This window comes from Triticum aestivum, chromosome 1D (assembly GCF_018294505.1).
Source record: "Triticum aestivum cultivar Chinese Spring chromosome 1D, IWGSC CS RefSeq v2.1, whole genome shotgun sequence".
Classification (NCBI taxonomy): domain Eukaryota; kingdom Viridiplantae; phylum Streptophyta; class Magnoliopsida; order Poales; family Poaceae; genus Triticum; species Triticum aestivum.
In genome coordinates this window covers 65,395,630-65,409,317 of record NC_057796.1, presented here as the reverse complement: position 1 = coordinate 65,409,317, position 13,688 = coordinate 65,395,630, and positions in this window count along the sequence as shown.

The window sequence follows — 13,688 nt, the reverse complement described above, 5'->3', positions numbered from 1 at the left end:
ACGCCGCCACCGCAAGCCTCTTTACCGAAGCGATATCATCTGGAGGCCTTCTCCGGCACCCTGCCGGAGGGGTAAATCATCACCAGAGGCCACCTTCGTCATCCCCGCTGCCTCCATGACGAGGAGGGCATAGTTCACCCTCAGGGTTGAGTGTATGTACTAGTAGCTATGTGTTTGATCTCTCTTTCTCGTGATCTTGATAGGGCATGTTCTTGATGTACCATGAGCTTTGTTAATATAGTGGAATCATATGGTCTTCTTCCCTCTCTATACCGTTGTGATGAATTGAGTCTTGCTCTTTCAATTTTTGTATGTTGGATTGTATATTTGGGTTTGAGATCACTTGATGTATGTCGTGCATGTTGATACCCGTGGTGACAATGGGGTATTCTATTGAGTCAATTGATATATATTTTGGTAATCAACTTGCGGATTCCCATGGTGACATTGGGGTAATCTAGGCACATAGGTTGATAAACGTTTCCGTCCTACTTTCTCCGATAGAAACATTGGGGTAATCTTTGAAGTTCTTTGTGTTGGACTGAATATTATGAATCTAAAATTGCTTGATGCACATCAAATAATTAACTCACGGATACTTGTGGTGACATTTGGAGTATCTAAGTGATATTAGAGTTGATTGATGCATATTAGATGGTGTTATTGTAGTACGATCTCTAGGGCTGTTTGTGACACTTATAGGGATGGGTCAATAGATTGACCGGAAAGATAACTTTGAGGTGGTTTGCTACCTACAACTATTTCATTTTATGTTCTCCGCTATTGATAAGAACTTTGGACTGATGCTTTGTCGCACATTGAGGGATTTTTATATGATTCAATTATGTTAGCACTGTTGAGATATTGCACTAGTGAAAGTATAAACCCTAGGCCTTATTTCTAAGCATTGAAATACCGTTTGTGCTCACTTTTGTTACTTGCTACATTGCTGTTTTTATTATTTCAGATTACAAAAACCTATATCTACTATCCATACTACACTTGTATCACCATCTCTTCGCTGAACTAGTGCACCTATACAATTTACCATTGTATTGGGTGTGTTGAAGACACAAGTGATTTCTTGTATTTGATTGTAGCGTTGTTTGAGAGAGACCATCTTCATCCTACACCTTCCATAGATTGATAAACCTAAGGTCATCCATTTGAGGGAAATTTGCTGCTGTCCTAAAAAACTCTGCGCTTGGAGGCCCAACAGAGTCTACAAGAATAAAAATCTGCAACCGTGTATGTATACTCTGGCACATGGCTTTTATCAAGCTCTTCTGCATTATCTTTGTTACTTCTCACCATCTTAACATCTTCAACCGGGTTACGTTCCGGTTTACCTACAAACTTGGCTAGAATTAAAGTTTGGCTCTTCCCAATTTTAGCCACTTGTGCTTCCATGTTCTTAGTTCTTCCGTCAAGAGACTGCACATCATTACTGAGTCTAGGAATCATATTGGTCAATTGACCAAGTAAGTTATCATGATTCTTCATGATATTTTTAAAAGTTTCATTATGCTCACTTTAACTAGCAATACTTTTATAAGAGTTTGCTCTAGAGTATTTCTATTGCCATTGCTAGTTCCATTAGACTTATTTGGTGCTCCACTATTAGGATAAGGTAATCTAGGAGCATACCATTATTTTTTTTAGTTGAGATTATAGCTATTACGAGCAATAAAATTGGCATCATTAACTTCTTCATGAGTAATAGCATTCACATTACCTCTTCTTTACCTTTCATGACGGAGATGGGTTCATCAATTTTAGCGGTGAACTCTGTATTCTTCTCTTCTATTGCATTAACTCACTTGGTGGTAGCCCTCTCAACATGCCATTGAGCATAGTTTTCTTGCATTTCATCAAGCAAATTGTTATCATCAGTGATGGGCTTACGCATAATAGTTCCTCTTGCAGCAGTATCAAGCTTAGTTTTCGACATAGGATTTTAGGCATTATAAAACATATGAAGTGTTAGCTATTCTTCCATTCCATGGTTATGACAATTCCTTATAGCCTCCTTCATGTGATCCCACACAAGCTCTAGTGGCTCACGATCTTCTTGCTTAAAACATGTTATATGTGAATAAAGTTGCATAATTTTTGCAGGTGGGAAAAACTTGGATAAACTTACTCCAGTAATCAGTTCATGAAGTTATATTACCTCTAGGCAAAGCTATGAGACATTCTTTTTCTCTCCCTTTCAAAGACAAAGGAAATAGACGCAACTTCACAGTGTCAGGGTCATAAGTTCTAGTACGTGTCATGTTGCACAATTCAGAAAAATTACGCAAGTGCTTACCGGATACTCAAAAGCAGAGCCTCCAAATTGGTCCCGTTGAACCATAGAGACTAGGGTCGGTTTTATCTCATACTTAACGGCAACAACATCAGGTTGTGCTATAGTTTCACGCATGAAACTATTGCTAGGAGTAGCAAAGCTTCCAAGATTACAAGCCATGTTAATCTTGTTGGGATTTTCTACTAACAACACTTGCTACAAAAAGTAAATTAAAAACTGAAACAAGACTCTTAACAAAAACTCTAAACACAAAGCTTCCCCGACAATTGTCGGAGATCGTTGCAAAAATTAAAAATTTCTATGCATCACCAAGATCAATCTATGGAGAGACTAGCAACGAGAGAGAGGGGAGTGTATCTTCATACCCTTGAAGATCGCGATGCGGAAGCATTACAAGAACGCGGTTGGTGGATTCGTACACGCAGCGATTCAGATCGCGGTCGATTCCGATCTAAGCGCCGAACAACGGCGCCTCCGCGTTCAATACACGTGCAGCCCGGTGACGTCTCCCACGCCTTGATCCAGCAAGGAGGAGGGAGAGGTTGGGGAAGACAACTCCAGCAGCAGCACGATGGCGTGGTCGTGTTGGAGCAGTGTGGTTCTCCAGCAGGGCTTCACCAAGCACTACGACGGATGATGATGTGGAGAGGTAGGGCTGCACCGAGAGAGAGAGAGAGAGAGAGAGACTCGTGTCTTTGGCAGCCCCAAAACCCCCACTATATATAGGAGGAGGGAAGGGGGTGCGCCCCCTCTAGGGTTCCCACCCTAAGGGGGGCGGCAGCCCTAGATGGGATGGAGGGGGCGGCCAAGAGGGGAAGAGAGGGGGCGCGCCCTAGGGTGGGCCTTAGGCCCATCTGCGCCTAGGGTTTTCCCCCTTCCCCTTTTGCTGCGCCTTGGGCCTTGGTGGGAGGCGCACCATCCCACTCAGGGGCTGGTCCCTTCTCACTCTTGGCCCATGCACGCCTCCGGGGCAGGTGGCCCCTCCCGATGGACCCCCGGAACCCTTCCGCTGGTCCCGATACATTACCGGTGATGCCCGGAACACTTCCGGTGTCCAAATCCTCACTTCCTATATATCATTCTTTACCTCCGAACCATTCCGGAACTCCTCGTGACGTCCGGGATCTCATCCGGGACTCTGAACAACATTCGGTAACCACGTACAAACTTTCCCTATAACCCTAGCGTCATCGAACCTTAAGTGTGTAGACCCTACGAGTTCGGGAGGCATGTAGACATGACCGAGACATCTCTCTGGTCAATAACCAACAGCGGGATCTGGATACCCATGTTGGCTCCCACATGTTCCACGATGATCTCATCGAATGAACCACGATGTCGGGGATTCAATCAATCCCGTATACAATTCCCTTTGTCTACCGGTATGATACTTGCCCGAGATTCGATCGTCGGTATCCCTATACCTTGTTCAATCTCGTTACTGGCAAGTCTCTTTACTCGTTTGTAACACATCATCCCGTGATCAACTCCTTGGTCACATTGAGCTGATTATGATGATGTCCTACCGAGTGGGCCTAGAGATACCTCTCCGTCACACGGAGTGACAAATCCCAGTCTCGATTCGTGCCAACCCAACAAACACTTTCAGAGATACCCGTAGTGTGCCTTTATAGCCACCCAGTTACGTTGTGAAGTTTGGCACACCCAAAGCATTCCTACGGTATCCGGGAGTTGCACAATCTCATGGTCTAAGGAAATAATACTTGACATTAGAAAAGCTTTAGCAGACGAACTACACAATCTTGTGCTATGCTTAGGATTGGGTCTTGTCCATCACATCATTCTCCTAATGATGTGATCCCGTTATCAATGACATCCAATGTCCATGGTAAGGAAACCGTAACCATCTATTGATCAACGAGCTAGTCAACTAGAGGCTCACTAGGGACATGTTGAGGTCTATGTATTCACACATGTATTACGATTTCCGGATAACACAATTATAGCATGAACAATAGACAATTATCATGAATAAGGAAATATAATAATAACCACTTTATTATTGCCTCTAGGGAATATTTCCAACAGTCTCCCACTTGCACTAGAGTCAATAATTGTCGGTGTACAAAAGAAGGGGCGCACCTTTGTACCCCTTTACCTGTGCACGGACAGTCGGAGCCGCGCCCATGGCCGCACCAAGCAGAACAGGGGAGGTGAACCGAGGTAAAACCGAAGTACAAGACATCCAAGGCAACGCCAAGGCCAAGAACACAAAGAAGCAGAAGGACGAAGTAGGCTCCCCCGGCAAGACCCTTGCCGGGGCAGCCTCAGCAGCCCCGACAAGACCCTTGCCGGGGCGGCTCGCTCACACCAGCGGAGTGAGCCACCATCGAGACCACGGGTTCCAACTCAACCAACCACGTTGGAACTAGGGCTTGGGAGGCACCTCCATGGTAGCATGCAGATCTTTGTCAAGACCAAGGAATATTCAAGATCAGATGAGGACCAAAAGACGACGGTCCTCGGCAAGATCCTTGCCGAGGAGAGTCACAAGACCCCCGGCAAGATCCTTGCCGGGGACAACAGCGCGCCACGGCAAGGTCCTCACCGAGGACGCCAGCAAGGCCGCTGCCTGGCCCGCACCAGCCAAGTCTCCACCGCCGTCCGCATGCAGCTGCCAGCTCAACCAGCTGGGCTGGCACCTGCGTGGCAACATGCAGCTTCCAGGCTAGATTGGCCGGCGCCTGCGTGGCAGCATGCAGATCTTCGTGAAGACCCTACCACCGCGCCACCTCAACTGCCTGCCTACCTACATGGCGCCGCACGCATCGCTGGCCAGGGCGCGTGTGGAAGCGAGGAGGAGCGGCAACGGATGGGACGGGCCTCGCTCCCGTCCCCGATAAAGCTAGGGGACACCTCAGCGGCGCATTAAATGCGTCTTGTCCTGTAATACAAGCGATAAGCTTGTAGCACTGTACGCCTTTCCACCTCCTGTGTGCCACTGTGGCAGCCCCTTTCGACTATAAAAGGAGGCCCGTGGCGTACTGGAGAAGGATTCGGCTCTCTGAAATGGCTCAGCCACCATAGCTAGTTGGAGGGCTCAAGAACACTCAATACATCCACCAAAGCAGGACTAGGGTTTTACGCATCCTCGCGGCTCGAACCTGGGTAAACGATCCTTGTGCTGATTACTAATCCTGCTCTTCTTGCAACCCTGCGCCCCGACAACCGTAGTAGGGATTCTTGTGATCCCATAGGTGTCGTTCCACACCGACAATAATCTAGTTACATTGTGATGAATCGAACACCCATAGAGTTCTGTGTTGATCATGTTTTGCTCGAGGAAGAGGTTTAGTCAACAAATCTGCGACATTCATATCCGTATGCACTTTACAAATATCTATGTCTCCATCTTGAATATATTCACGAATGGAGTTGAAGCGACGCTTGATATGCCTGGTCTTCTTGTGAAACCTGGACTCCTTGGCAAGGGCAATAGCTCCAGTGTTGTCACAGAAGAGAGTCATCGGGCCCGACGCATTGGGAATTACTCCTAGGTCGGTGATGAACTCCTTCATCCAGACTGCTTCCTGTGCTGCCTCCGAGGCTGCTATGTACTCTGCTTCACATGTAGATCCCGCCACGACGCTTTGCTTGCAACTGCACCAGCTGACTGCCCCACCATTCAAAATATACACGTATCCGGTTTGTGACTTGGAGTCATCCGGATCTGTGTCGAAGCTAGCATCGACATAACCCTTTACGACGAGCTCTTCGTCACCTCCATAAACGAGAAACATATCCTTAGTCCTTTTCAGGTACTTCAGGACGTTCTTGACCGCTGTCCAGTGTTCCATGCCGGGATTACTTTGGTACCTCCCTACCAAACTTACGGCAAGGTTCACATCAGGTCTGGTACACAGCATGGCATACATAATAGACCCTATGGCTGAGGCATAGGGGATGACACTCATCTTTTCTCTATCTTCTGCCGAGGTCGGGCATTGAGCCGTGCTCAATCTCACATCTTGCAATACAGGCAAGAACCCCTTCTTGGACTGATCCGTATTGAACTTCTTCAATATCTTGTCAAGGTTTGTGCTTTGCAAAAGACAAATGAGGCATCTCGATCTATCTCTATAGATCTTGATGCCTAATATGTAAGCAGCTTCTCCAAGGTCCTTCATTGAAAAACACTTATTCAAGTAGGCCTTTATGCTTTCCAAAAATTCTATATCATTTCCCATCAATAGTATGTCATCCACATATAATATGAGAATGCTACAGAGCTCCCACTCACTATCTTGTAAACACAGGCTTCTCCATAAGTCTGTGTAAACCCAAACGCTTTGATCATCTCATCAAAGCGAATGTTCCAACTCCGAGATGCTTGCACCAGCCCATAGATTGAGCGCTGGAGCTTGCATACCTTGTCAGCATTCTTAGGATCGACAAAACCTTTCGGCTGCATCATATACAGTTCTTCCTTAGGGAAACCATTAAGGAATGCCGTTTTGACATCCATATGCCATATCTCATAGTCATAGAATGCGGCAATTGCTAGCATGATTCGGACGGACTTCAGCTTCACTACGGGTGAGAAGGTCTCATCGTAGTCAACCCCTTGAACTTGTTGATAACCCTTAGCGACAAGCCGAGCCTTATAGATGGTCACATTACCATCCGCGTCAGTCTTCTTCTTAAAGATCCATTTATTCTCTATGGCTTGCCGATCAACGGGCAAGTCTGTCAAAGTCCATTCTTCGTTTTCATACATGGATCCTATCTCGGATTTCATGGCTTCAAGCCATTTGTTGGAATCCGGGCCCGCCATCGCTTCTTCATAGTTCGAAGGTTCACCATTGTCTAACAACATGATTTCCAGGACAGGGTTGCCGTACCACTCTGGTGCGGAACGTGTCCTTGTGGACCTATGAAGTTCAGTAGTAACTTGATCCGAAGTTTCATGATCATTATCATTAACTTCCTCTCTAGTCGGTGCAGGCACCACAGAAACATCTTCCTGAGCTGCGCTACTTTCTGATTCAAGAGGCGATACCTCATCAAGTTCTACTTTCCTCCCACTTACTTCTTTCAAGAGAAACTCGTTCTCTAGAAAGGATCCATTCTTGGCAACAAAGATCTTGCCTTCGGATCTGAGGTAGAAGGTATACCCAATAGTTTCCTTAGGGTACCCTATGAAGACGCATTTTTCCGACTCGGGTTCGAGCTTTTCAGGTTGAAGTTTCTTGACATAAGCATCGCATCCCCAAACTTTTAGAAATGATAGCTTAGGTTTCTTCCCAAACCATAATTCATACGGTGACGTCTCAACGGATTTCGATGGATATTTAAAGTGAATGCGGCAGTCTCTAAAGCATAACCCCAAAATGATAGCGGTAGATCGGTAAGAGACATCATAGATCGCACCATATCCAATAGAGTGCGATTACGACGTTCGGACACACTATTACGCTGAGGTGTTCTAGGCGGCGTGAGTTGTGAAACAATTCCACATTTTCTTAAGTGCGTGCCAAATTCGTGACTCAAATATTCCCCTCCATGATCTGATCGTAAGAACTTTATTTTCCTGTCACGTTGATTCTCAACCTCACTCTGAAATTCCTTGAACTTTTCAAAGGTCTCAGACTTGTGTTTCATTAAGTAGACATACCCATATCTACTTAAGTCATCAGTGAGGGTGAGAACATAACGATAACCACCGCGAGCCTCAACGCTCATTGGACCGCACACATCAGTATGTATGATTTCCAATAAGTTGGTTGCTCGCTCCATTGTTCCGGAGAATGGAGTCTTGGTCATTTTGCCAATGAGGCATGGTTCGCACGTGTCAAATGATTCATAATCAAGAGACTCCAAAAGTCCATCTGCATGGAGTTTCTTCATGCGTTTGACACCAATGTGACCAAGGCGGTAGTGCCACAAGTATGTGGGACTATCATTATCAACCTTACATCTTTTGGCATTCACACTATGAATATGTGTAACATCACGTTTGAGATTTCAATAAGAATAAACCATTGATCAGCGGGGCATGACCATAAAACATATCTCTCATATAAATAGAACAACCATTATTCTCAGATTTAAATGAGTAGCCATCTCACATTAAACGAGATCCAGATACAATGTTCATGCTCAAAGCTGGCACTAAATAACAATTATTGAGGTTTAAAACTAATCCCGTACGTAAATGTAGAGGTAGCATGCCGACGGCGATCACATCGACCTTGGAACCATTCCCGACGTGCATCGTCACCTCGTCCTTCGTGAGTCTCCGCTTATTCCGCAGCTCCTGTTTTGAGTTACAAATATGAGCAACCGCACCGGTATCAAATACCCAGGAGCTACTGCGAGTACTGGTAAGGTACACATCAATAACATGTATATCATATATACCTTTGGTATTGCCGGCCTTCTTATCCGCTAAGTACTTGGGGCTGTTCCGCCTCCAGTGACCATTTCCCTTGCAATAAAAGCACTGAGTCTCGGGCTTGGGTCCATTCTTTGGCTTCTTCCCGGCAACTGACTTACCGGGCGCGGCAACTCCCTTGCCGTCCTTCTTGAAGTTCTTCTTACTCTTGCCCTTCTTGAAACTAGTGGTCTTATTCACCATCAACACTTGATGTCCTTTTTGATCTCCACCTCCGCTGATTTCAGCATTGAATATAACTCAGGAATGGACTTCTCCATCCCTTGCATATTGTAGTTCATCACAAAGCTTTTCTAGCTAGGTGGAAGCGACTGGAGGATCCTGTCAATGACCGAGTCATCCGGGAGATTAACTCCCAGCTGAGACAAGCGGTTGTGCAACCCAGACATTTTGAGTATATGCTCACTGACAGAACTGTTTTCCTTCATCTTACAACCGTAGAACTTGTCGGAGACTTCATATCTCTCGACCCGGGCATGAGCTTGGAAAACCATTTTCAGCTCTTGGAACATCTCATATGCTCTGTGCTGCTCAAAATGCTTTTGGAGCCCCGGTTCTAAGCTGTAAAGCATGCCGCACTGAACCAGGGAGTAATCATCACTACGCGACTGCCAGGCGTTCATAACGTCTTGAGTTGCTGGGAAAATGGGTGCTTCACCTAGCGGTGCTTCAAGGACATATGCTTTCTTGGCAGCTATGAGGATGATCCTCAAGTTACGGACCTAGTCCGTATAGTTGGTACCATCATCTTTCAGCTTAGTTTACTCTAGGAACGCGTTGAAGTTGAGGGCAACATTAGTGTGGGCCATTTGATCTACAAGACATATTGTAAAGATTTTTAGACTAAGTTCATGATAATTAAGTTCATCTAATCAAATTATTTAATGAACTCCCACTCAGACAGACATCCCTCTAGTCATCTAAGTGATACATGATCCGAACCGACTAGGCCGTGTCCGATCATCACATGAGACGGACTAGTCATCAACGGTGAACATCTCCATGTTGATCGTATCTACTATATGACTCATGTTCGACCTTTCGGTCTCTCGTGTTCCGAGGCCATGTTTGTACATGCTAGGCTCGTCAAGTCAACCTAAGTGTTTTGCATGTGTAAATCTGGCTTACACCCGTTGTATTCGAACGTTAGAATCTATCACACCCGATCATCACGTGGTGCTTCGAAACAACGAACCTTCGCAACGGTGCACAGTTAGGGGGAACAGTTTCTTGAAATTTTAGCGAGGGATCGTCTTATTTAAGCTACCGTCATTCTAAGCAAATAAGATGTAAAAACATGATAAACATCACATGCAATCAAATAGTGACATGATATGGCCAATATCATTTTGCTCCTTTTGATCTCCATCTTCGGGGCGCCATGATCATCATCATCACCGTCATAAAACCATGATCTCCATCATCATGATCTCCATCATCGTGTCTTCATGAAGTTGTCTCGCCAACTGTTACTTCTACTACTATGGCTAACGGTTAGCAATAAAGTAAAGTAAATACATGGTGTTTTCATTGACACGCAGGTCATACAATAAATTAAGACAACTCCTATGGCTCCTGCCGGTTGTCATACTCATCTACATGCAAGTCGTGATTCCTATTACAAGAACATGATCAATCTCATACATCACATATATCATTCATCACATCCTTTTGGCCATATCACATCACACGGCATATGCTGCAAGAACAAGTTAGCCGTCCTCTAATTGTTGTTGCAAGTTTTTACGTGGCTGCTATAGGTTTCTAGCAAGAACGTTTCTTACCTACGCCAAAACCACAACGTGATATGCCAATTTGTATTTACCCTTCATAAGGACCCTTTTCATCGAATCCGATCCGACTAAAATGGGAGAGACAGACACCCGCTAGCCACCTTATGCAACTAGTGCATGTCAGTCGGTGGAACCTGTCTCACGTAAGCGTACGTGTAAGGTCAGTCCGGGCCGCCGAATCAAGATAAGACTAGTAATGGCAAGTAAATTGACAAAATCGACGCCCACAACAACTTGTGTTCTACTCGTGCATAGAAACTACGCATAGACCTAGCTCATGATGCCACTGTTGGAGATCGTTGCAGAAATTAAAATTTTCTACGCATCACCAAGATCAATCTATGGAGAGAGGAGCAACAAGAGAGGGGGGTGTATCTTCATACCCTTGAAGATCGCGATGCGGAAGCGTTACAAGAACACAGTTGGTGGAGTCGTACACGCAGCGATTCAGATCGCGGTCGATTCCGATCTAAGCGCCGAACAACGGCGCCTCCGCGTTCAACACACGTGCAGCCCGGTGACGTCTCCCGCGCCTTGATCCAGCAAGGAGGAGGGAGAGGTTGGGGAAGACAACTCCAGCAGCAGCACGACGGCGTGGTGGTGTTGGAGCAGCGTGGTTCTCCAGCAGGGCTTCGCCAAGCACTACGAAGGATGAGGATGTGGAGAGGTAGGGCTGCGCCGAGAGAGAGAGAGACTCGTGTCTTTGGCAGCCCCAAAACCCCCACTATATATGGGAGGAGGGAAGGGGGGGTGCGCCCCCTCTAGGGTTCCCACCCTAAGGGGGCGGCAGCCCTAGATGGGATGGAGGGGTGCGCGCCCTACCGTGGGCCTTAGGCCCATCTGCGCCTAGGGTTTTCCCGCTCCCCCTTTTGCTGCGCCTTGGGCCTTGATGGGAGGCGCACCAGGCCACTCAGGGGCTGGTCCCTTCCCACTCTTGGCCCATGCACGCCTCCGGGGCAGGTGGCCCCTCCCGGTGGAGCCCCGGAACCCTTCCGGTCGTCCCGGTACATTACCGGTGATGCCCGGAACACTTCCGATGTCCAAATCCTCACTTCCTATAAATCATTCTTTACCTACGGACCATTCCAAAACTCCTCGTGACGTCCGGGATCTCATCCGGGACTCCGAACAACATTCGGTAACCACGTACAAACTTTCCCTATAACCCTAGCGTCATCGAACCTTAAGTGTGTAGACCCTACGGGTTCGGGAGGCATGTAGACTTGACCGAGACATCTCTCTGGTCAATAACCAACAGCGGGATCTTGATACCCATGTTGGCTCCCACATGTTCCACGATGATCTCATCGGATGAACCATGATGTCGGGGATTCAATCAATCCCGTATACAATTCCCTTTGTCTACCGGTATGATACTTGCCCGAGATTCGATCGTCGGTATCCATATACCTTGTTCAATCTCGTTACCGGCAAGTATCTTTACTCGTTCGTAACACATCATCCCGTGATCAACTCCTTGGTCACATTAAGCTCATTATGTTGATGTCCTATCGAGTGGGCCCAGAGATACCTCTCCATCACATGGAGTGACAAATCCTAGTCTCGATTCATGCCAACCCAACAGACACTTTCGGAGTTACCCGTAGTGTGCCTTTATAGCCACCCAGTTACGTTGTGACGTTTGGCACACCCAAAGCATTCCTACGGTATCCGGGAGTTGCACAATCTCATGGTCTAAGGAAATGATACTTGACATTAGAGAAGCTTTAGCAGACGAACTACACAATCTTGTGCTATGCTTAGGATTGGGTCTTGTCCATCACATCATTCTCCTAATGATGTGATCCCGTTATCAATGACATCCAATGTCCATGGTAAGGAAACCGTAACCATCTATTGATCAACGAGCTAGTCAACTAGAGGCTCACTAGGGACATGTTGAGGTCTATGTATTCACACATGTATTACGATTTCCGGATAACACAATTATAGCATGAACAATAGACAATTATCATAAACAAGGAAATATAATAATAACCACTTTATTATTGCCTCTAGGGCATATTTCCAACAACAACGACGCTAGAAAAAGGTTTGATTACTTCCCTTAATGATACATAAATGGAGTAGAAACGATTCTAGCCTTTTTCCCAGAGGTGACCCTGAGTTATTGAACCCATGAGAGGTCGGTTCCCTTTAAGGTAGGGTCTCAAACAAGCTTTTGCTAAAGAATTAATTCCAGCTTTTGACCAGATCGTAAATTAAGCTGAAACTAAAAACACTGATAATAAAAATAGGCATGAGTAAGAGGACTTATGCTTAGAATCATATATTTGTGTCAGGACCAAAGTTGATCTTAATGTGTGCTCTGAAAGTCATCCATCGAGATGTGCTTGCTACGTATCGAAGTGGGGGATGTGTCCAATTTATTTCTTGACCGGCATGCGTCCTACATCAAGAGTCAATTGTCCAAACGAAGGTCCTATCCGTCACGTGGGGTTGGCCGATAATTAAGATTGCAATAATCAAATAAAAGCTTTGGGTGTTTAATGACTACACCTCTTGTATATCTAGAGATAGGATCCGTGTTACTGGTATTCAGGATAACACTTCACGGTCTCCCTTCCTTAGTCTCTTTGTGGCTCATTCTCCATGATCCTGAGTACGTGCAGGGATGACAAACACGAAAGAGACAAGAGACAACTACGGAATAATTTTATGCTACACATACGGGGGGTTAATTCAAAGTACTTTCATTGATCCCTTCAACAAATACATCGGGTTGCAAGGCCCTTGCCTCAACCCATGACCTTGCTGAACTAATCACACATGGAGATCAGATCACATGAAGAACTCATCGAAGAACACATCATGAAGATTGATTGATAATATGTCTTACAATGGATGTTGTGTGTGATAGACGATTACAAGTATGACTAGATTGTTGAGAACTATGGTGGTGGTGGTGAATGTTATGGCTATGGAGATGAAATGGCGGTAGCTAGGGTTGATGCTGATCGCTATGGTGAAGATGACGATGACTGCCTTGTTCTGTGATGTTCTGTTGCTCATTTGGTGTCGGTCCCTTTATAAAGGTTGTTCAGTTGGATTAGATGCCTCGGTTGCCATGCCATACGACTGCCCATACGAGTGGGCGCGGTCATATGGAAGACCGTCTTTTGCACTGTTTCTTCTGGTGCGCCTCCCA